This window comes from Archocentrus centrarchus, unplaced genomic scaffold, assembly GCF_007364275.1.
Source record: "Archocentrus centrarchus isolate MPI-CPG fArcCen1 unplaced genomic scaffold, fArcCen1 scaffold_40_ctg1, whole genome shotgun sequence".
Taxonomy (NCBI): domain Eukaryota; kingdom Metazoa; phylum Chordata; class Actinopteri; order Cichliformes; family Cichlidae; genus Archocentrus; species Archocentrus centrarchus.
In genome coordinates, this window is record NW_022060266.1 from 992,707 (window position 1) to 1,016,922 (window position 24,216).

At 42.3% G+C, this 24,216-nt stretch overlaps 1 pseudogene; it reads right to left on the reverse strand.

The window, feature by feature from the left end:
- Positions 1 to 24,216, reverse strand: part of LOC115776864 (oxysterol-binding protein-related protein 10-like) — a 105,024-nt pseudogene that overhangs the window by 46,952 nt on the left and 33,856 nt on the right.

Here is a 24,216-nt window from a genome sequence, read left to right on the forward strand (position 1 = left end):
GTTCTGCATTTTCTGTTTGTGTTGAAACCCTTCAGCATTAAAGCTGTATTTGAGTTCATGCCCAGCCTCCCCAGTCCTGCATTCTGGGTCCGCAAACTGCCTGCTGCGCAGTGCTTTATGACACCCATCACCAAACAGGTCTTGCTGAATGATGTTACAGGCAGCATGATGTTCTCCACAGCTTCTCCAGACCCTTTCAGGTCTGTCACACGTGCTCAGGGTGAACCTGCTCTCATCTGTGAAAAGCACAGAGCACCAGTGGTGGACCTGCCAATCCTGGTATTCTGTGGTAAATGCCCATGAGCACAGCGCCCACTAGAGGACGCTGTACCCTCAGGCCCCCCTCATGAAGTCAGTTTGTGATTGTTTGGTCAGAGACATTCACACCAGTGGCTGCTGGAGGTCATTTTGTAGCTCTGCAGTCTCCTGGAATGTCCTTTCATGATCTTGAGACTGTGCTGGGAGACACCGCAAACCTCCTGTCAATGGCATGTATTAACGGGTCATCCTGGAAGAGTTGGACTACCTGTGCAGCCTCTGTAGGGGCCAGGTATGGCCTCATGCTACCAGTGACACTGACCCTAGCCAAATGCAAAACTAGTGAAAAACAGTCAGAAAAGATGAAGAAAATGTGTGAGTGTCCTCCACCTGTGAAACCATTCCTGTTTGTTGCCCCTCTAGTACACCTGTTGTTAATTTCATGAACACCAAAGCAGCTGAAACTGACTAAGATGAGATGGGTCCTGATTATTCAAGACCTTGTGTCATGTAACGGCTGTGTGGCAGGCAGGAAAGAAGACCCCAATGCAGGATACACCAGGCAGAGGTTAGACTAAAATCCACTTTATTTAAGGAAACAGAACAGAAGGCGGGGCTGGATGGAACCAGTGGCAAAAATCCAGAATAACAAATAAACTAGAATTGCAGATACCAGGGAAACAGACAGGACACACACACACACAGCAGAATGACACGACAACAGGCACTGAAAACACAGGACATAAATACACAGGAGGGCTAATGAGGGAGGTGGAAACAGGTGGTAACACAGGTGACGCTAATAACACTGACGAGACCAGGGGAAGCAAAACTGAGCACAGACAGGGACCGGACGACTATCAAAATAAAACAGGAAGTAAGACAAGGGACCAGAGACGCAGACCTGACACAGAATACAGGAAGAACACCAGGAAACAGAAACAATTAAACCCCACAACCAAAAAAAAAAAAACCCAGAACAGAACAGACAAAATGCATAAAACAAGACACACAGGGTCAAAGGGACCCCGGACCATGACACCTTGTAGGTGAGGAGAAGGATTTTAAATTCTATTCTAGATTAAACAGGGAGCCAATGAAGAGAAGCCAATATGGGAGAAATCTGCTCTCTCTTTCTAGTCCCTGTCAGTACTCTAGCTGCAGCATTTTGGATCAGCTGAAGGCTTTTCAGGGAGCTTTTAGGACAGCCTGATAATAATGAATTACAATAATCCAGCCTAGAAGTAATAAATGCATGAATGAGCTTTTCAGCATCACTCTGAGAAAGGATGTTTCTAATTTTAGAAATATTGCACAAATGCAAAAAAGCAGTCCTACATATTTGTTTAATATGTGCATTGAAGGACATATCCTGGTCAAAAATGACTCCAAGATTTCTCACAGTGTTACTGGAGGCCAAAGTAATGCCATCCAGAGTAAGTATCTGGTTTGACACCATGTTTCTAAGATTTGTGGGGCCGAGTACAAGAATTTCAGTTTGATCTGAATTTAGAAGCAGGAAATTAGAGGTCATCCAGGCCTTAATATCTTTAACAATCCCCTCTGATACTTACCTGACCAGATCAATATCCCAGACATTCAACTGACTAAACTCTGATTAAAAGGTGTTCCATTATTTTTTTTAGCTGTGTATACTGGTGCTGCTATAGCACTTTTCTAATTGAGCACTGAAAGTACTTTGAGGCTCATTCACACAATCGCACACACATTTATACATTCCTTCTTTATTCTATATCTAAATGTTTTGTGGACCTTTCATGCACACATTCACACTCCAGTAGATGCATCATTACAACCTGGGGTTCAGTATCATGCCCCAAAACACTTAAGCAAGCTGGAGGAGATGGGAATGGAACCACTAAACTTCTGATTGGTAGACAACACCCTCTATTTTCTGACCCAGAGCTACCCCAGCGGTGCTGAACAGCTGTCGTCTCACTGAGTTAGTGCTCTTTTGTAGCTCTATATTATTTTCACCAATACAGAACCATCAGTAAAACAATTCCCTTGGGTGCTGGTGTGTACATTTTGCATTTGCACCTCTCATTGCTTGGCTCCAGACTACGTATAAAGTTTGTAGTTTATACGTAGGTTGGAGAGGTCCAGTGGGGGAGAGGAATTTTTGTGTTAATTCTGGCAAAATTGTGTGTTTCTAAGCCATATTTTAGGAAAACAGGGCAAACAGATGTCAAACCATTCTAATATTTGACCTACCTGTGCACTTTTCCACCATACAAGGGTTTGGTATGGAAAGTGACCGTGGCAGAATATCCACTCTTGGCACAGTTAATAGTGACCTTTCCTCCAAGCTCCACCCACGGCACAGACAGGATGGAACGGGCATAGGCAGAGGGTAGTGTGAACACATACTCCTCATCATGCTCCAACAAGTGTAGAACACCTTCAGGACACATTTAAATGGACATACAGGGTGATGAATGCTGCTTGTAGAGCAGGTCCAAATATTAACACAGTCATTTAAATAAAAAATAATAAAAAAAGATTGTTAGCAACTCATAAAACATGTACACAATAATCTACATAATCTCTATAAACAGAGTTCTGCATGTAATATAGACTAACATAAAACATGCAGGGACAGTGTTTTGGTACCAGAGGTTTTGTGGTTTCTTTGTTTGTGGTCCTCATTCACATTTTTGCAGGCACTGGCTCACTATATATGTACGTAGAGTCCAGGTGTAAAATCAGATGAACTTTATCTAAAAACCATTTGCTAATGTCTGATGATAATTTAGATTTTAATTGCTTTCCTACATTTATTGTATCCAGCACATGTAATAGTAGATGGTATCCTTACATTGGCTGATTAAACCAAGTGTTCCATAGCTGAATGCAAAATCAAGCATTCAGACATCCTGAATCTGCAAAGTACAACTCCCAAATATCTGAAATGTTTGCTCTCTCTTATAAGATGATGCCCATCTACTTTTTCAGGATGGCTACTATTTTCAGATCACTCCACAGAAGTCATGTCCCTTTGTATTAGAGCATAAAACAATACAGCATCCTCAACTGCACCAAAGAGTAAAACAGTTCAATGTGGATTATTAATTAGGTCTCTCTTCCACAGTGTGTGTTTTGTCCTCTCTGTCTCTCCCCCCCTCAGCAGATGACCCCCCCTCCCTGAGCCTGGTTCTGATGGAGGTTTCTTCCTGTTAAAGGGAGTTTTTCCTTCCACTGTCACCAAGTGCTGCTCATAGGGGGTCGTTTAGACTGTTGGGTTTTCTCTGTATTATTGTAGGGTCTTTACCCACAATACAAAGCACCTTGAGGCGACTGTTTGCTGTGATTTGGCGCTATATAAATTTGGTATAGATTTGGTGCTATACGCTCACCCATTCACTTGAGTCCAAAACTTCTGACTGATAATGTAAATTGAATTGAATTTAAAAGTGTTTAAAATGCTCTCTGTTTACACATGGTGACATTCTGCACTAGATCAGGGGTCGGCAACCTGTAATCCGGGAAGAGCCCTTTGAACCCGGTTTCCACAGAAAACACAACGATGAGAGCCACAAATACTAGTGGAAGCCGGTAGCCGCTACTGCGAGTGATGCATATATTGAGAAACTAAAATAAATAAAATGATTTTATTTTAATATTTCAAGATCACAATAATGTTCCAATTTTAAACTACAACAAAAACCAAACTGACAATAAGATGCACAGAGCTGCAGATTAAGCCTGAATGAGCCGCGGGTTCGCCGACTCCTTGCTCCAGAGTTTCTGCTTTATGTTCTCCCGCAAACACCTCAGGATCATACAGGAGCAGGGTCAATTCACAGCACACAACACTGTGTATGCCAAAAAAGAGAAAGAAAGAAACATACTCCTGGTCTTACTTCTAGTAGATGCACTGGTTTGGGATGGAAACTATGGACTGAAAACTGCTGAACTCTCTCACAGTGTAGGTTTGTGGCAGGCAGGGTTGGACCCAAATGCAGGATGCAGTGGCAACAAACTTAACTTGCAGTGCTTTTTTTTTTTAATAAAGTTACTCAGATACATGAAAATTCAAAAATAGAAAATGCAACAAAGGATGATGAGAAAACACAGACAATATATACACACACAAGAGATAACGAGGACAAGTGGAAACCGCTGGGAAGAGAACACAGGAAGCAAAACTGAACAGAATGAACACAGATTGCCAAAATTAAACAGGAAAAGACCAACACATCACTCCAGTTTTATCTTCTCTGCACTGCTTCCTGTTTATTTTAGAGTTCATTTTAAAATTCTTTTATTTGTTTATAAGTCCTTTAATGGCCTTGCACCACCTTACCTCGCAGAGTTGCTGCGTCTACACTCCCCCTCCCGCCCGCTTAGATCTGCTGACCAACTGCTGTTGGTCGTACCGAGGACTAAGTGGAGGCTCGGGGGGGACAGAGCATTCGCCGTGGCAGCTCCCAGGTTGTGGAACGCTCTGCCTATGCACATCAAACAGGCCTCTTCACTAGCTATTTTTAAATCTTCTCTTAAGACCCATCTTTTTCACCAGGCGTTCAAACAAGCTTGAGATGTTTGTATCGCAGTGTATTTATTTCTTATGTATCTATTTGTTTTTTAGTCTAATTTTATCCTTTTATTTTTATTTTATTGTTGCTCTTTTATTTTTATGTTATTGATGCTCTTATTTATTTTTATATTTTATTGATGCTCTTTTGTTGTTTTTATTCTTCCATGTTCAGCACTTTGGTCAGTGCTTACTGTTTTAAAGTGCTCTATAAATAAATTGGCTTGGCAAACGTAACACAAACAAGAACTTAACACAACACGGGGAGGCAGGTACACAAAAGGAAAACAAAGACACAGACACTGAGACAAGACACAAAGGGACATGAGGCAGGCCAAGAACCTCAACTCCAGAAAACAACAAGAACATAGAAATAATACAAAGATGAGAAACAAAACCATAACAGCCTAAGAAACAAACTGAAGAAGACTAATACCAGAACTCAAAAGTTCAGTAACACAAAGGATCAGGACAAAATCATGCTTGGTCATAGCTGGAGACCTGGCTGTCCAGTGATGGCCAGATTGGCCTGGATATGTAAGGGTTTTATGGTTCTTTTTTAATGTGCCTGTTCCCACAAACGTTTGTTCATACCTCATATAGTAGAAGAATAATGAGGAAATACATAAAGCACAGTAACTTAAAGTTACACTGGAGTACAAGTAGTAGTGGAATTAAGGACAATAACATACAGTACCAGTCAAAAGTTTGGACACACACATCCATTCACATGAATGTGTGTGTGTGTCCATACTCCAAAGTGGTGCTGTATGTATGTTGTATGTATGTATGTATGTATGTATGTATGTATGTATGTATGTATGTATGTGGCACTGCATTATAATTCCTGCTTCAAGTTTCAGGATTGTTGGGTTGACCCTCCAAAATTTTAAGGCCTCAGATCCCTTAACTGGGGAGAAGTACTTTGCAGTATGACTTGTGTTACTGGCATGGTTCTTATAGTTAAAGTGAAGAACTGAGGATAGGTGAGAAAAACATTTCCGTGTAGTTGGACCTCTGCAATTACAATACAGTTCTGTGATCCAGGCCTAATTCTGATTTCTGGCTATGTTTTTGTCCCTCTTAATTTCCCACTGAGCCCCCCCCCCCCCCCCACCCCCCAGTGCTTATATAACAAACAGCTGCTGGCAAAACACATTTTTTACAGTGTGAGTGCGTTTTTTATTTTTCATTCCCTTGCTTGTATGCATGGATATGGCAATGTGACAGTGGCAATGTTGTATGACCTCTGGAGAGGTCTGCCTGCCCTGCCTGCCCAGGTCAGCCCCCTGAAGTGTTCCTTGGCCTCCAGGCTGGCCGCCTGAACGGTTCTCCTGCGGGGCTCGGCCTTCGGGTTGACCCCCTGAACTGCTTTCCTCTGACACAGCAGTCTCCATGTCTCCATCTGCTGTACAGTCTGCTGAAACCCCTGGACTCTTTGCCTTCCTGTTCTCCATGATGTGGCTCTCGCTTGTTGACATTTAGCTTATTATTCAAGTCTTGCATTTTCAGGTTATCTTTGCTTTGGGGTTCGTATTTAGTTTGCGCTTCTTAAGAGTTGTGTTCATTTTGTTCTTCCTGTCCCGTCTGTGTTGTCTTTTAGTGTTCCCCCGCCTTCCTCTGTTCTCCCTGTGTCAGGTTAATCATGTTTAGTTCTCTTATTTCCTGTTTTATTTTGGTAGTGGTTTGTCTCCTGTTTCTTGTGCAGTTTAACTTCCCTCTGCTCGTTGTCTAGATTGTTTTCAGCGTGTTTAGTTCCCCACCGGTTTCCTCTTCTCTTGCTACCTGATGTGTATATACTGTCTGACATTTGGATTCCCTGGGTGGCTCTCTGTTTACTTTGGATTTTGGACTCTTTAACTCCCTCGACTTATCAGCACTAAAAGCTCACCTGTCTCCTACCTCATGCCGTTAGGTCTGCAATATAATCTAGTATACACACAGTTGAATGTGACACATCTATTGAACAGGCATGTGTCCTTACCTTCACCAACCATGGAAACTCCAACCGACATGCCCATGTATTTGCTCTTGGTCCAGACATGCATGTTGACACACATCCTCTTCTCCTTGCACTCGCAGTAGAACCCTGATACAGGTGGGTGGTGGGACACCTGCTCTGCCACAAAGCGAACAAGATAGCAATCTGATTTTCCTCTGCCACAGCAATATGTTGCTCCGGGTGAGGGTCCAGACATGGTAGAAGTGGCTGCAGGTGCTGAGTTAAGACCACTGCAGCTGGCTGTCCCGAGAGGCTGAACACAGTCCTGAGGCACTAACCAGGAACAGTGGAAATATTCACCTAAAATAGGATTGTAGGGCTTCTTGGCCACAGTGCCTCTGCGGCCCTCATGGAAGGCAGTCAAATAGTACTCCACAAAGCGAATGATGCGCTCCTCTGGTGTGCAACCACAAGTAATGGAAAGGAATATGTCAGGGTGAGCCATAAAGCTGGCGTACATCTCTAGTAGTGAGCGCTTTTCCAAGATGAAGGTAGGAAGCACCACCTGGAAGGAATTATGCAGATATGACCTGTAATCACTGACCTTTAATATTTTATAACACCTAATGTTTTGAAAAAGCTGTTTTCAATGACTAAGCAAAACACAATGACACCTGATTACATTTTTATTAATGCATTTATAATGTACACATTTGTAAAATTATTATAATCGGCATTTTCAATTGTTTATTACGGTGACTTCCAAAATCTTTACAGGATTTGTCCTATTGCTGAAGATATTTCTATAAAGAAGTGCTAATATAACCAAGCATCATCTGATATGTAAATAAATGAAAATCTACCAGCAGTGTTCCAAGAGACACAAACATTAACTGGTGGAAGGAGGAAAGAATGCTGGAATAAGCTCCAACTTACTGAACTTACAGGATTTGCTGCGTAGGTCTTGGTGCCATTTCCTAGTGGTGGTAAACCCGATTCATTTTGTGGACTCAGGGAGTCACTCAGTAATGTGATCCAGTTCACTTGAGTCACTTTGCCTCCATCTCACCCTTTCCCTTGTCCTCCTTTCACACCAACCCTCTGTATTTCCTCCTTCACTACATGATAGGGCAAGAGGCAAGGTACGCCCTGTACAGGTCACCGTCTCAGGGCTAACACAGAGACAGTCAACCATTCACACCTACAGCCGATTTAGAATCACCAATTAACCTAACCCCACTAACTGGATGTCGTTGGGCTGTGGGAGGAAACCAGAGCACCCGGGGAGAACCCACGCAGACACGGGGAGAACATGCAAACTCCACACAGACGGGCCCCGGGTCAAGGTGGATTTGAACCCAGACAGTGGGTTCAGTGCTAACCACCACGCCACCGTGCTAAATATTCTGGTTTAAATATTGGCCTTCTTTATCCTTACTGATGAAGATAGAATGAAAACCTTACCTGTGTGAGGTCCATCCCTGTCTTGAGCTGGGACAGGAGGTGAAAGATTATGCTCTGCTGGTCATCAAGGTCTTCTAGGTTGTCCTCATCATTGTCCTCTGTGTCTGTGGTCTCATCTTTGGAATCTGGGGTGTCTGGGCTTCTGGTACCACCCTGCGGTTGCCTTGGCTGATAGACATATACAATATAGAATGTTTGTACAGTTAGAGAGAAGAAATCAGTTTGTTTTCACAATAAATAAAAGTCTTGAATTCACAGAATTTTTCCTGATAAGACAAACGGTCACAGCTGTTCACCACTAGTAGGGGCAGGTAAAGGGTGCATTAGTGGCAATCACCCGCCGTTATAGGATTAACACAGACAGCCAAGAGCGCACACAGTGGGAGGAAAACCAATGACGACAATGTGACAAAGCACAAGGGAAAACACAGACGTATGTACACATGAGAGACGAGAGTGGAAACATCCAGGGAGAACAGGTAGACAGAATTACACTAACGAGTTTAAAACATGAGGCTAATGCAGAAGTGTCTTAATTCTGCATTCTTCTTAATGGCCACCAGTTATTGATACCTGTGTTTGAAACCAGATTTACATAAAAGTCTGTGGGAAAATGACTCTCTGACCTGGCCTAAACAAAAAAAAACTGGGCTTAGTCACACATTTTAGGACATACTGAATACAACAAATCCATTTTGTAAATCTTGGTTGTACTACATGACAAATTGTCACTCACTCTCAAATTTCCTTAAGATGAGGGGTTGGTCTGCATCCTGAGGAGTTCCTCAAAGTTTTCTTTCCAATTTTGACTTTCACTATAGAAGAACCACTCCACTTACCATAACCAATCTTGATAGGATTCCTTCAGCTCAGCTACTTGACACCATGTGTCCACTATTTGGTTGGGGGTTACTTCCACTATAAGCACCAACCAACGTTGGGCCACAAGTCCATATGGCAGCCTAAGTAATGGAGGTGCAGCACATGTTCCACTCAGACGCAATGTCCTCAGCCTCTGTTGAATGTTATAGAAGCTCTGCCTGAGCTGGAAATTGCAGAAGTTACAGGGTCTCTGCTAGACACTCCCAGTGCACCCTCATTTTCCACTGCCACCTGACCCAGCTCACCAACAGGTGGTGATCAGGTGACAACTCTGCTGTTCTTCCAAGTGTCTAAGACATACAGACACAGATCTGATATGATTACAAAATCTAGGACTCACAGAAACAAGTGCACTTATAGACACTTATGTCTTGACAAATTGTGAGTCCAAAATGACTCTGGTTCAGAGAACAAGCCGTTCCTCCCAATGACACTCCTTCAAGTCTCTCTGTCATATCCCCATGTAAGCACAGAACTCACCCAGCAGGACAATGGAGCCCCCATTGACAGGCTGAAGGAAACAAGGGCAAGTTTTGGCAACAGTAGTAGATTGCATATTAACATAAGTTTGGTCGAACTTGTTACCGCAAGCAATGCAATGGTCTGGTGTCAACTTGGTGGAAACGCCAGCTTCTTAGAGTAAATGGTAAATGGACTAGTTCTTATATAGCGCTTTTCTACTCAGTATGAGCACTCAAAGCGCTTACACATACGTTTTTTTAAGAGCTTTATTTGCACATACATATACATGCAGTGAAATTCATTCTCTGCATTTAACCCATCACACACATGGAGTATGTAGTACACACAGCACAGCATGGAGCAGGGGGCAGCCAAAGGGCGCCCGGGGAGCAACCTGGGGGGGTGGGCTTGCTCAGGGACCCACAGTGATGCCAGCCCGAGGATTTGAACCAGGGTCCTCTCAGTGATGAACCCTCTTCTCCCCTAGGCCACCACTCCAGGTAGGTTTTACATTCACCCATGCACTCCCATTCATACAAGCACTTCCATGTTTACTAAGCTAAGTGCTTTTAATTAGCTAACATTCACACACATTCATACTCCGACGGGACGGTCGGAGAGCAACTTGGGGTTAAGTATCTTGCCCAAGGATACATTGGCATGTAGCCCGGAGTAGCCAGGAATCGAACCACTGACCTTCCGATCAGTAGGTGACCTGCTCTACCTACTGAGCTACAGCCACCCCATGAGATGAAGTGAGTGAAGACTGTCATCATGCCAATGGCACACAGGTGGGTAATTAGGAATGTCCTGTGGGTGAGTGATTAGTGGGACCTACCCACACGTCATTAAAGCTATATGCTGTGCAATCATTCCACCCTGGATAATAATAAAAGAAATAAAAGACCCAAATTACCATGACATTCATGCCCATGATGAGTGTATGTAAAGTTCTGATTACAACTGTATTTCTAATCAGTATCTCTCAAACTTATGCACCCGAGAGGTGTCATAATAACGCTGATCATTCTTTATTGGCCAGATTTATGCACCGAGGATGGACTGCCATAATTAATTCTTGTTAAACGTTTCTCAGTGCACGAGTTCCAGGCATACAGATTATATCGACGCACGATGTCCAAATTCAGGGGCCGCATCGTTCGAAGCATAAGGACCGGGCACACGTCCTTCGCAGCCCACGAAGACCGCAAAGGCCGGAGGTGAGCGGCTGTGAAATTGGACGGTCTATCCTTCATATCAGCGTCACCTGCCCTCACCTCTGCTTAGCTCATGTTGCCTAGCAACGTGAGTGTGAAGCACGGCTGTGTAAAAGCAGCTGGTTAAACGGAGAACGAACTTTTGCTCCTTTTTGTGGTTTAATTTTAAGCGGTTAAAACAAGCATAACACATTTCAACATTAAGGAATACAGCTGAGTGAATGATTAATATCCAACTATATTAAGTGAGATGAATCATGGGATATGGTAGGCCACAAAGGATACACCAGACCCATCCTTCAAATTCGAGAAAAGAAGGATGCATTCGTCGACCGCATTTGGAGGAGCCTTCGAATTTGGACAGCCTTCGTCACCTCGCTGTGATGGAATCGGCCTACAAATGTGGCCTTCGAAGGATGCAGCCCCTGAATTTGGACACAGCCATAGACTGGTGGGAAAATAAACAAAATTTTGAAGTTTAAGCTTATGTATATTGATTCATTCATCAACCAAACTTAAATTAATATTTATTATGTTAAATATTGAAATGTGATTAAAATGCGATTAATTTTGATTAATTAATTACAAAGCTTCTAATTAATTTGATTACCCCACCCCTAATAGAAACACACAAAAAACTGAGGTGTGTTTAGAATATGTTGGAACTACCATAAAAGGCAAAAAACAAAACAAAACAATGAGCATGCACAGGATAGTCCTCCAGGCCCTGAAGAATGGCTTTCCTTGTCTTCCTTGCTTCTACTAATAAATACTTGAACTCTGTGGTGAGATCACGAGTAGATTTCACTCTGATTAGTCAGACTCGAGTGAGCACGATAGTCTGACTTCAGGGAGCAAGCCAAAAATAGTAGGGGTTCTGGAATGCTCACAGTAATCGAGCAGAGAACAGCAGCCAAACTCAAATGAGGTTGCTTTTGTGCTTCTTAGTCAAAGAGTAGGGTTATTAGTTAGTTGAAAGTTGGAGGATTGCAAAGTAGAAAAGAAGTCCTCCATGGCTTTGATTACTTATCCTAAAATGTCCTTGTTAGTTGGGCAGACAGAACATAAAACCTAGGAAGACTTTGTAGATGAAATAGTGCAGAGACATCCATAGAAAAATCTGAAGCACTTCAAATGAAATAATGTATTCTTTAAGGACATTGCCACATAAACAGAGTGTGTAGTGATTTTAGGGTTTCTTTTAATTACTTTATTGTGTCTCCTTACTTAAGATAATATAAAAGATAGGAAGTGTTGTTGGTGAAGTGATTCATTGTGTGTCTTCTTGGTAAATACATCCACAAATCTAGTCGTTTTACACATAGAAACGTGTGTCAAAGGTTTGTGGGTCCAAGAAGACTTTGCCGAGCTGTGGAAGTGTTTGTCCTGTCCTTTCAAGCACATTCAAAAATGAAATAGTCAATTTTAGAATTGGCCTGAGCAGGAACATAATTCAAAAACTCAGCTGGAAAAGGGAGGAGTGCCCTCTCCGGCTCAGGGACGAGTTCCTGCCCCAAGTGCAGGAGTTTAAGCATCTTGGGGTCTTGCTCACGAGTGACGGGAGATTGACAGATGGATCGGGGCTGCGTCTGCAGTGATGTGACATTGCACCAGTCTGTCCTGGTGAGAGCGGGAGCTGAGTGTAAAAGTGAAGCTGTCGATGTACCGGTCGATCTACGTTCCTAACCTCACCTATGGGCATGAGCTTTGGGTAATGACCGAAAGAATGAGATCACGAATACAAGCAGCAGAAATGAGCTTCCTCTGAAGGGTGGCTGGCCTCTCCCTTAGAGATAAGGTGAGGAGTGCGGCCATTCACGAGGGGCTCAGATAGAGCCGCTGCTCCTCCACATTGAGAGGAGCCAGTTGAGGTGGCTCGGGTATCTGACTAGGATGCCTCCTGGGTGCCTCCTAGGTGAAGTGTTCCAGGCATGTCTTACTGGGAGGAGGCCCCGGGGTAGACCCAGGACACGCTGGAGAGATTATATCTCTTGGCTGGCCTGGGAACACCTTGGGGTCCCTCCAGATGAGTTGATGGAGGTGGCTGGGGAGAGGGAGGTCTGGGCTTCTCTGCTTAGGCTGCTGCTAAATTTTCTTCATTCATATTCTTCCGGTTAAGCTGAAGAAAATGGATGGATGGATGAACTATCAGCCAATTCTGAAGCAGCACCCAGAGAAAAGTCAGTGTTACTCACAGAGGGTGACATCCCAAACAGCTTTTATTGCTGGAGTTTTCTAAAAAGAAACAAACACTGGCTGGGCAGGACATCAGTCAGAAATAACAAAGGTTCTCTGCAAGTAATCCACACAACTACAGGGAGAACATGACAAAGAACAGGAGGACGCAGACAATAAATACACAGGAGGTAATTAAGAAAGTGGAAACAGCCGGGGAACAGGTGAGCTGAAACACACTAACAAGACAAGGGGAATCAAAACTGAATACAAAGTACACAATAGCTGTGTCCATATTCAGGGGCCGCATCCTTCAAAGGACCCAGCCTACGTAGACCGGGTCCTTCGCAGCCCACGAAGACCGCAAAGGCTGGAAGTTGGAAGGTCTAGCCTTCGTATTGGCGTCGCCTGCCCTCACCTCAGCATCGCTCATGTCACCTAGCAACTGTGACAGTGCGAAGCACAGCTGTGGAAAAGCAGCTGTTATAATGGAGCCAAACTTTTGCTCCTTTTTGTGTTTTTTTAATCCTTTACTTCAAATAAGCTGTTAAAACAAGCATAACACATTTCAACATCAAGGAATACAGCTGAGCGAATGATTAATTTCCAACTATATTAAGTGAGACATTAATGTTGAGTAAATCTATCCAGTTATGAAGCTTAACTTTAATTTCAGCCAAACCGACTTGCCGAGGAACAAACGAAACCCTGAAATAAACCAAACATCAGCCGTATATATCTTATTTGGGAAACAAAGAAGATCAAAGGCAGTCTGTAGAAATGGAAGTCAGATACTTCAAGGGTTAATCACTGAAATGAGCTGGAAAAAACTGCTTGACAGCCAAAATAAGAAGCTGGTGGAATCCCCTAAATACAAAGTGCTTCCTTTCTTACCTCCTTTAGGATAGGATACACTGGACCATCCATGAAGAAAGGAGAAGAGATAATACCATCCCACAGTTCAAAGTGATGCACAATATTATAGTACACAAAAACAATCAACATAACTGACAAGTGGCTCCGATTGTATAAAGTGTGGTTTCCATTTTATGCCCTAACCCACCAAAGTGTGGGCCGGGGCTCCCTGGTGGGCCACAAAGGTACTGCAGGTGGGCCGCAGTAATGACAGAACTTTGAAATGACTCACAAGTATGTACAGTTCCATATTTATATAGATGTATTTATTTATATAAAAATTGAATTAAAACTGGTAACAGGAGGTGGTTAGTTGGTGATCTTGCTCATTACTCTGACATAAATTTACTGCTCTTGGATTGAACTTTGTGTCCCAGTGGGTCACATATTGGCATTAGCACTTTCCATATGACTGAGTAGTATTAGCAATTTATAGGCAACAGCCTGTACTGTTTGTTTTTGAATACAATTTTCATGGAGATACCTCATTACTCTTGTATTTTGATTAGAGTAAAGACTTAAGCTTGGCTGGGCCCTGCGGGATTTTCCGGTTCTTAAGTGGACCGCAGCAGTCCTGACTTTGGGAATGGCTGCCCTAACCTCCTGATAAAACGCAAACATCAAACATTTGAGTCACAGATGCTGAAAGCCTTAATAAAAGGGGAGCTACATGGCATCATCTCTCCAGCAGGAAGAGAAAATTTAAGCAGACAAGATGAGCAGTGAATCTCAGTGTGTTTCATTTCACCTGTGGTCCAGCATGGCGACACGTCCTGCAACAATGACATGCCAAAGGTCCAGTCATTGATGTTTTGTTTTTTTTGAACAATAGTATATTTTATTGTTTAAATAAAATGTTCTGTTTACATTTCCAAGTCGCATCTTTTTCAGTACAACAAAATAAAATAAAATAACTGAACATCTTGGCGAGCGGTAATCTTAGCAAAAAAGTTTCCTCTACATCTTGGAGGGATTAAAAAAGAACAAATTACACCTACATACATATATCTATATATTTATATGCTCGTATACATACACCTATGCACACATATACACATGTATACATACGCACATATACACATTTGCATAGTTTTACATGTTATGTCACTTCTAAGTATGTTATCAATGGATTCCACCTTTTCTTAAATAAATCAATGGTCAGGTTTAGCTTTGCTGTTATTTTCTCCATATTCTAAACTTTCACCAATCTCTCTTTCCATTGATTTATAGTGGGGGGAGAGGGTTTGTACCAACATACAGTAATCATTTTCTTTGCCACCACAACCAGAATTCCAAGCAGATACAATTTTTCTTTGGTTAACCGCTCGCTTGGGAGCACTCCCAGGACAAAGACAAGGGGGTCCATTCAATAAAAATGTGTAAAATATTTAAACTTTCCTCTCTAATTCCTTCCCAAAATTTTTTTATCTTTGGGCAGTCCTAGAAAATGTGTGTACGGTCTCCAATTTGTCCACATTGCCTCCAACACATATTTGTTTTGGCCTTGTCATATTTAGAAATGATATGTGGTGTTCTTAAATATCTAACATTTACCTTCCAGCAGAGTTCCTTCCACGTAGGGCTGCTGGTCAGTTTATGGCAGTCTTCACAGGATAGCTCCCACTCTCGATCCTCAATTACAACATTAATTTCTAATTCCCATTTTTCCTTTACCCCAGGAGGGCCCCCAACATACATGACCGTAGGCATTTATATAAGTTTGACACCATTTTATCACACTTTCTTTCTTTAGTGGCCTTTGTGAGGAGCATTTCTAAATTTGTGGGTTGTAATTTGAGGAGTGGCCAGTCTTTATGGGACATCAGATAACTTCTCATCTGTAAAAACCTGTAAAAGTCAACCCATACTTCTCCTGTAACTGACCAAACAGTCATTGATGTTTAAGACTACTGCCACTCATAATGTGGTACATATGAGGCTTTACACTGAGGTCATGATTGAAAATGGTCCTGAAAATTAGTGAAGCAATTCAAGTAGTAAGCAGTGTGCCAAAACACAAATGTGGTGTGAAATACCTGAGAATGGAGTTCTAGGTCCTTGAATGTTAGAGTAGTTTTCTTCTTCTCAGGATGTGACACTGACAGTTCAGTGGCACTGCCTGATGGATAAAGAAGGTTAATAAAATCACCATCAAGACAAATCAGCAGTTTGGGGGTGAGGGTTTTTTTCAGTCTGACATACGGGAAAAACTCCAGTCCTGAGAACATCGGCTTTCCTAAGCTGTCTTTTCGGTTTCCATTTGTGAATCATCTTTCTCGGTGTACAATGATGCTCTTAAACTTGTTTGGAAATGGCTTTATAATCTTCCCAGATTAATGGGCAATAACAATTGGTTCTTTAAGATCATTGCTTAGCACAGTGAAAACACATGAATGCTCCAGACCAGCTAACTGTCAAGGCTTCTGCTTTTAGAGAGGTGCTCACATTTGCTGATGATCAGTTAATCAGGTATATCTGATTAGCAGCGCCTGACTTCTACTGACCCTCATAATTTCTAATCAAGTTTTCTACAAGCCAAAGTGAGGAGTAACAGATCGAGCTGAAGCATTGTAGATGAGTGAATATTAATGGGCAGCAAATGATATCAGCTAGAACTGATGAACTCTGAACCTGTTGAAGGGATTTTTTACATGATCACATGGGACTGACTGGTGTGATGTGCTCATGCTGGGGTTCTGCATGTATTTACATCATAAAATCTTACATCCTGTCTTGAGTTACATAACATAAATCAAGCAATCAAGTTATTTATAGGTGGTCAAAGAAACTATTTATCCTTTTATCCACTGATCATTCAAATATGAACAACTCACCTGCATGTGCGCTGCCTTCACTCTGAATGTGTTTATGGCCACTTCCTTGTCCTCCGCTGTAGTTGTGTTTACAGCTGTGGCTATCATTAAATGTGTGAGTCGGGCTTTTGCTCGTTGCCCTAACACCCTCTGGTTCCACCTGGGTAACACTGGAACCACAGCGCTGTCTCCAAAACCTGCATCTTTCTGTGGGAGCACTATGACTCAAACCAGATGATCTGTGGCTGACCAGAGGACTAGGGAAGTGGTTCTGGTTCTGGTTGAAGACCTGGACAACGCTGTGCTGCAACATATTGATACACTCTCCTAGGCAGCTCAGAGTGGCTGCTGAGGTTGTCTTTAAAGGGAGAAGGTCCTTGACCAATAGGAAGAGGAAAGAAGAGAAGACAAGGATGGGATGTTGTTGAGCAGGAAGAAAAAAATCAAACTAAATGCTGCAGTTTTACAAACAAGAAGGTTAAGTTATAGCTGTGTTAAAAATGCTAAGACTTAAGCACCCAGCTGTTTGACTAAACACAGATTAGGTAGCAGTCAGCTAATGGCCCTGACATCCTGTCTGCTGCCTTTAAATTGAAACAGGAAACTGAGCACAGAATGTACACTACAACAGTTTAACGCTTACCAAGTGACAATGCCTGTTTTGATGAAAACAAATCAATGCAATAACTTTGTTAATATTAGTTAATATTAGTCCTTTCCCTGTAATTATTGTAGGGTCTTTACCCACGACACAAAGCGCCTTGAAGCGACTGTTGTGATTTGGAGCTATATAAATAAAAGTGAATTGAATTGCCATTTTTTCCTTTGTCCTGTATACACAATATGTGATGGGTTACTTCATTCAAAGAACACATGGGTCCGTCTTGGTGGAGTGGGGCCTCAGGAGAGTTTTTCAGGCTTTTCTGCTGCCCTTCAGTCATAGTTGCTGTCTGCACAAAAACAGGGGAGAACAGTCTGATCAGGGTAACCACTCACTGCCTGATCTTAAAGCATTGGTGATAAATAGGGGATGTGTGCGAGTCGCTGGTCGTCAGTTAAGCTCCTCTAATTTACTACCTTGTCATGTGTCAATCACCAGAATCCTGGGCTCTCATTTGTACTAACTTCAGTTGTTTATCTTGTGACCCACCCACTTTGGTTTAGAGACACACACACACACACACACACATATATATAATATCCTAGGTTCAGCCTTAAGATCATGGCTCTTCTTGTCCCTTGTGTTCACCTCAAGCTGAGGTCCTCTACAAGAGGCCTGGGAGTATCTTAGCTGTTCCTAGAACCTCACTCTTCTGGACAGAGACCTCTGATATTGTGCCTTGAATCTCCTGGAGCTACTCTTCCATTTTGGGGGTTAGAGCTCCTAATGCTCCTACTACCACTGGCACCACTTGATCTTTACCTTCCACATTTGCTTCATCCCCTGGTACTTCTCATGCTCCTCCTTTCTGATGTTGCTGTCCACTGGCATTGCCACACCTATCACAGCTGCAGTCTTCTGCTCCTTGTCAACCACCTCTATGTCTGGTTGGTTGGCCAGCAGCTTTTCGTCTGTCTGGACCCTGAAGTCCCCAGACCACAGTCCACCTATTGGTGACACAGGCTCTAGAGCCTCTGTGCTGTCCTTTAGGCATACCTTTTATAGCCACTGGTAGAATTTCTCTTGTCAGTCACTCCTCTGTCAGTGGAATATCCAGTGGAGAAGTTTGGTCTTCCATGATCGTTCCACCTTCTCTTCCTCATTATTGTCTGTCTTCAGCTGTCTGAATGTAGCAGTAAAGTAGCAGCTCATTTTGAGGGCTTCTTCCTGGATGCTCCATGTTTCCTTCTGTGAAACACTCACTGATCCTCGCCCTCCCTCTTTTCATTGCACAGAGCCTCGGGGTGCTGGACTTTGCCCTGTTGTGAAGAGTTTGTGGGTGTGTTCCAGTTCAGGGGTTGCATCACCTGAAGGCCGCAAAGGCCAGAAGTGTGTGGCTGTTAGATGGGATGCTCTCGCCAACGAAGCACTGTTCAGATTAAAATAGCAACCATGACACTAACTGCTAGAAACCTTTTGTACAGCACTGTTTGTCAGAAATGAGGAGAAAAATCATCATTTTATCTAACTGAGATGAATGTATCTTACTTTCACTGAAACGTTTCAGTGGTGTGTTATGTATCTGAGGCTGAGACCGTGGGCCTGGAAAAACAACATGAGCAGACTGTGTCTCCTTAATCAACATGTTACCATTAGCTAGTAAAAACAGCCAATATCAGGCATGACACTAGTGTCATTTCACTTTGGCAATATAATGTTAAGAATATAATTCTGCCAACATTAAATATATTGTATTAATATATTAAATGCATTTCATTAAAAATTACAGCAGTGAAACTGAACTTGTTTCAAATATTTTAAGGTGCGTTTGCGTTTCACTTTATATCATCTACTCATCTCAGATATCTTTTAAAGTGGATATAAATGGGCACATTTTATATGATGGAAACAAATGTTTTTTTAACATACAGTAACATACAGGTTTGGACACTCACCCATTACTGTACTGGCACCACTACGATTATCTGAGAGCGTTAGTTACTTATACAGGTAAAAAGAAAAAAAAAATCATGTGATCATTTTGCATGTTTCTGATAAAATGAAGAGTGAAATAATGTATTAAATCTTCCTTTACCTTCAGTCTGGCCACAATCAGATTCAAGGTACAATTTTCCACATTTCACTGGCTGCGAACCTTTCCAGCTGACAGAGCATGAGGCGGGGCACCCTTCAGGTACATGCTCAGGTACAGGTTGAAGTGGTTTTGTTTTGTCTCTTTTTTTAATGTGCATTAACTCGACAGAGCAGACATAAAGAAAAATCTACTGACTTACTTGTCTGCCAAAGGTACAACATGTCATGTAGTAGCTGTGGCAGGTAGTGATGTGTCGTTCTGTGTCGAGGCTTCGAAGCGCGCGTATCGAGTAATCGAGGGAGACTTTAGTGAAGCGCGTATCGAGGCTTGTGTCGTGACGTGCGAAGCCTCGCAACCCGCGTGTACCACATGACTGATTCAGGAAACGATTCATGGGTTTGGTGTGAAATTCGACATATAAGGGGCAGCGAAACGCAGCGGACCCCCCCTCACAGATGGTGGTATTGGCGACTGTTGGTTTTCAGTCTATTTGAGCTGCTTCTTTTTTGGTGATGAACCAGCCAGAAAGAGATTTTCCCTATTTGGGAACATTTTCAGCTGATCTCTCCCAATAATGTGCACATAGTAATAAATTATTACCCCAGCTTCATCTGTGCCCTGTGAACGGTATTTTCTGAAGCAGGTGAAATCGTTTCAAACAAAAGAAACGCCTGAAGCTCCGCTCTGTGGCAAAGCTGTTATTTCTAAATAAAAGGAGTAAGTAAAATGTCCCTATGAGCACACTTACCAAATAACAAATCACATCACAACTCTCTCCCCAATTTATTTCCCAACATTGTATCATAAGGACAGACACCATATTAGTTAGTTCAGGATTTATTTATTGTCCATTACAAAAATCGTTCATTCTGCTTCACGCACCAAAGTCACTTTATAATCAGTCTGTTTTACATTGACTGTCCTTTTGATGGCGCAGTTTCGACCCATGGGTCACCGATGAAGCTTCATCTCACCATCACTAGTGGCAAGGCAGAGGACTCAGAGGCGAGAGCTACATTTAAACTTCAGCTTTCTTAGCAGCATAAAGCAGGGCTGGTCATGAGCCAGCAGAACAAACCTATAACTCACTAAAACTATCAACTAACATGAACAGAAGGGTACACAGCAGGGAGAGCGATGACGAGGGAAAACACAGACAGTATATACACAGAGGGATAATGAGGGAAGTGGAAGCATCTGGGAGAACAGGTGACAGAGCACACCAACAAGACACAGGAAGGAAAACTAAACACAAAGCACACAGAACAAGGGACCTGTCAAAATAAAACAGGAAGTGACCAAACCCAACACAAACCAGAGGTTGACACATAGGGACACTGGCACCAGAGGTGGCAAAAGTACTGAATTCTGTACTTAAGTAGAAGTACAAGTACTTGTGTTAAAAAATACGTTGGTAAAAGTTGAAGTACTGGTTCAACTTCTTTACTTAAGTAAAAGTAAAAGGTACAGGCCTCTGAAATGTACTCAAAGTAAGAAAGTAAAGTAGTTCTTTGGAGGACGTTTCTACCTGCTATCTTTTTGTAAAGCTAACTGAACCTCATTTTATACTATTGTAATAATATAAAATAATACATGAGAATACAAATGTTACTCCAATCTAAATTTTAATCCTAATGAATGCACTCAGCTTGACTCTGTTCTGTAGGACACAAACTGTGAAAGGGAATTTAAACCAGCTCTGTTCTCTGTGTCCTCCATAGTAGAGGGTGACTGTGCCTCCACCTAAACACAAACATGAGGATACTCAGGGGTTACAGTGGGTTTCAGAAGGTGGAGGAACTTTAAGATCAGCTGTAGTGTCTCTGCATGGGAGAAGAACCACAGCTTTCTATTGTAGCTCCAGTAAATGATGTTGGTGTGCAGGCTGAGATCAGCTGACCTGCTGCTGCTGCTCTGAGGTTTACTGCTCTGTGTGGATGAACTGAACTCACAAGGATGTAACCCAGTATTTCACAGCTCTCTGAGCTGATCTCCATCCCCTACACTGACAGCATACAGGCTGTAGAAATGTTGGATTCAGTGAATGAATCTCAGCATCAGCAGCTTTGATTCAAACTCATCTCTGCTGCACTGAGTAACCTGTAAACTCTGACCATGAACACAGCCTCTGTGCACCAACACAGAGCTTTACTGTAAAATAAGTACAACAAGCTGACCTGTTTATTACACACTAAACTGCAGTATTTTCATACAATCTTTGAATACCACAAAGTCAGCATACTTCAGTATGTTTTCCAGTCCTTACCTTAAATCTAACCTCTCTTCTTCCTCTCCTGTCCTCTTTCTCCATCTCTGAGTGAACTTCTCTCTCTTTGCTCTCCCTGAAATACAGCAGCTCTTCTTTTAGCTCGCAAGACACACTGTGTGACAAAATGCACACACTTTGTGTGTTTGCTGATATTTGTTGAGCATTTAGAAACGTTGCATTTACCTGCCACAAGTTACTCCCTCATTGCTCGCTCCTCTTCAGTAGCGCTAGCTAAGCTGTTTGATGGAAATACAAACTTCTCTCAGACGTGTTAAACCTAAAGTAACGAGTCCTGTTTGAAAATGTAGAAGTAGAAAGTAGATACTTGTGTAAAAATGTAGGGAGTAAAGTAAAAGTACTCAGAAAATAAATACTCAAGTAAAGTAAAGTACTCAAGTAAGAAAAATCTACTTAAGTAGAGTACTTGTACTTTGTTACTTCCCACCTCTGACTGGCACACAGAGGGAACCTAAACACAACACAACAGGTTTGATATAACACGAGGAAGCAGGTCCACAGAGGAAACACCAAAACAGACATCAAGACTATGACACATGAACCGGACATGATTCAGACACCTGAAACACAAACACCGAAGACTAGACACAGGAGGGAGAACAGACACCTGAACACAAGAACAAGGAAAGACAAGAACAAGGGAAACAGGAAACTAAATACAATAACTTTAAAAAAACTATAACAAACTAAGAACCTAACCATAAGCAAACTTAGAAACACAACTAGAGAACTAAACAGACTTCAGTTACACAAACAAAAGGTTCAGGGCCATAACACAACAGGAAAGCATTCTGCAGAGAAGTTTTACCTAAACACACTTTCAAATAACTATATAGGCAGAAATGTATTAGGACTGCTGGATTAGTTTTCTGTGAACATAAATGAGCAGAATATGCTTTTATCACTGCCACAGAGAACATGCACTGCCTGGCCAAAAAAAAAGTCCCCACATTGATTTAACTAAGCAACAAGGTACGACCCTCCTATTGGATAATTACTGCATGAGCGATTATCTTTCAGCTGGCAACAAGTTACTGAGTTGCTTCTCATCCTTAAACAACCCTCTCAAGACAGGGTTGTTTAAGAGATGTCAGTCTGTTTGAGAAGGGTCGAATCATTGGCTGCAGAGAAAACATCTGAGGAGATTACAGAACTGGAAGGATAGTGGGGATCCATCGTCTTCAAGGAAGAAATGTGGCCGGAAAAAATCCTGAATGATCGTGATCGGCAATCACTTAAACGTTGGTGAAATCAATTCGAAGAAAAACAACAGTAGCACTCAGGGCTGTGTTTAATAGTGAAAGTAAGAGGCATTTCCACACACACAATGTGAAGGGAACTCAAGGGATTGGGACTGAACAGCTGTGTAGCCTTAAGAAAACCACTAATCAGTGAGGCTAACAGGAAAAAAAGGCTTCAATCTGCGAGGGAGCATAAGATTGGACTCTGGAGCAATGGAAGAAGGTCATGTGGTCTGATGAGTCCAGATTTACCTGTTCCAGAGTGACGGGTGCATCAGGGTAAGAAGAGAGGTAGGTGAAGTGATGCACCATCATGCCTAGTGCCTACTGTACAAGCCTGTGGGGGCCAGTGCTGTGATCTGGGGTTGCTGCAGTTGGTCAGGTCTAGGTTCAGCAGCATTATGTGCTCAAAGAATGAGGTCAGCTGACTACCTGAATATACTGAATGACCAGGTTATTCCATCAATGGATCTTTTCTTCCCTGATGGCACGCAGCATATTCCAAGATGACAATATCAGGATTCATTGGTCTCGAATTGTGAAGAGTGGTTCTGGGAGCATGAGACATCATTTTCACACATGGATTGGCCTCCACAGAGTCCAGACCTCAACCCCATTGAGAATCTTTGGGATGTGTTGGAGAAGGCTTTGCGCAGTGGTCAGAATCAGCCATCATCACTGCAAGATCTTGGTGAAAAATCAATGCAACACTGGATGGAAATAAATCTTGTGACATTGTAGAAGCTTATCGAAACAATGCCACAGCAAATGCATGCTGTAATCAAAGCTAAAGGCGGTCCAACAAGATATTAGTGTGTGACCTTTTTTTTTGGTGGCGACTTTTTTTTAAAGTAATTGGTACAGATAAAAGACAGACCAATGGCATCAAAGCACATAATTGTTTATTTCTGCAGCTAGTCCATTAAGACAAGACAAAATGTTGTAATCTTTTCTGTCACCTCATGCATCACAGCCCAGAGGAAGCCTTATATCTGATGTATGTGGAGGGAAAATTTGGTGCACACTGATATTGCTGTCTGTTGGTTCAGCTGTTTGAGTACAAAACATTAAAGCAGTGTTGAAAGTCTAAACCAAGATGAAACATGAAGTAATGAGCAGGTAAATAGAGATATGCAGTGAATCGACACACATTCAGGCTCCATTATGACTCCATTATGTCCAGAAAGCATTTGTCATTGTATCAGATTCAGTAAGAAGGTCTCAAGATCAAAATCAAATTTAAAAATCTGTGGGCATGTTTGAAGATAGAAATACAAATAATGTCTACATTTACTGACATCTTTGT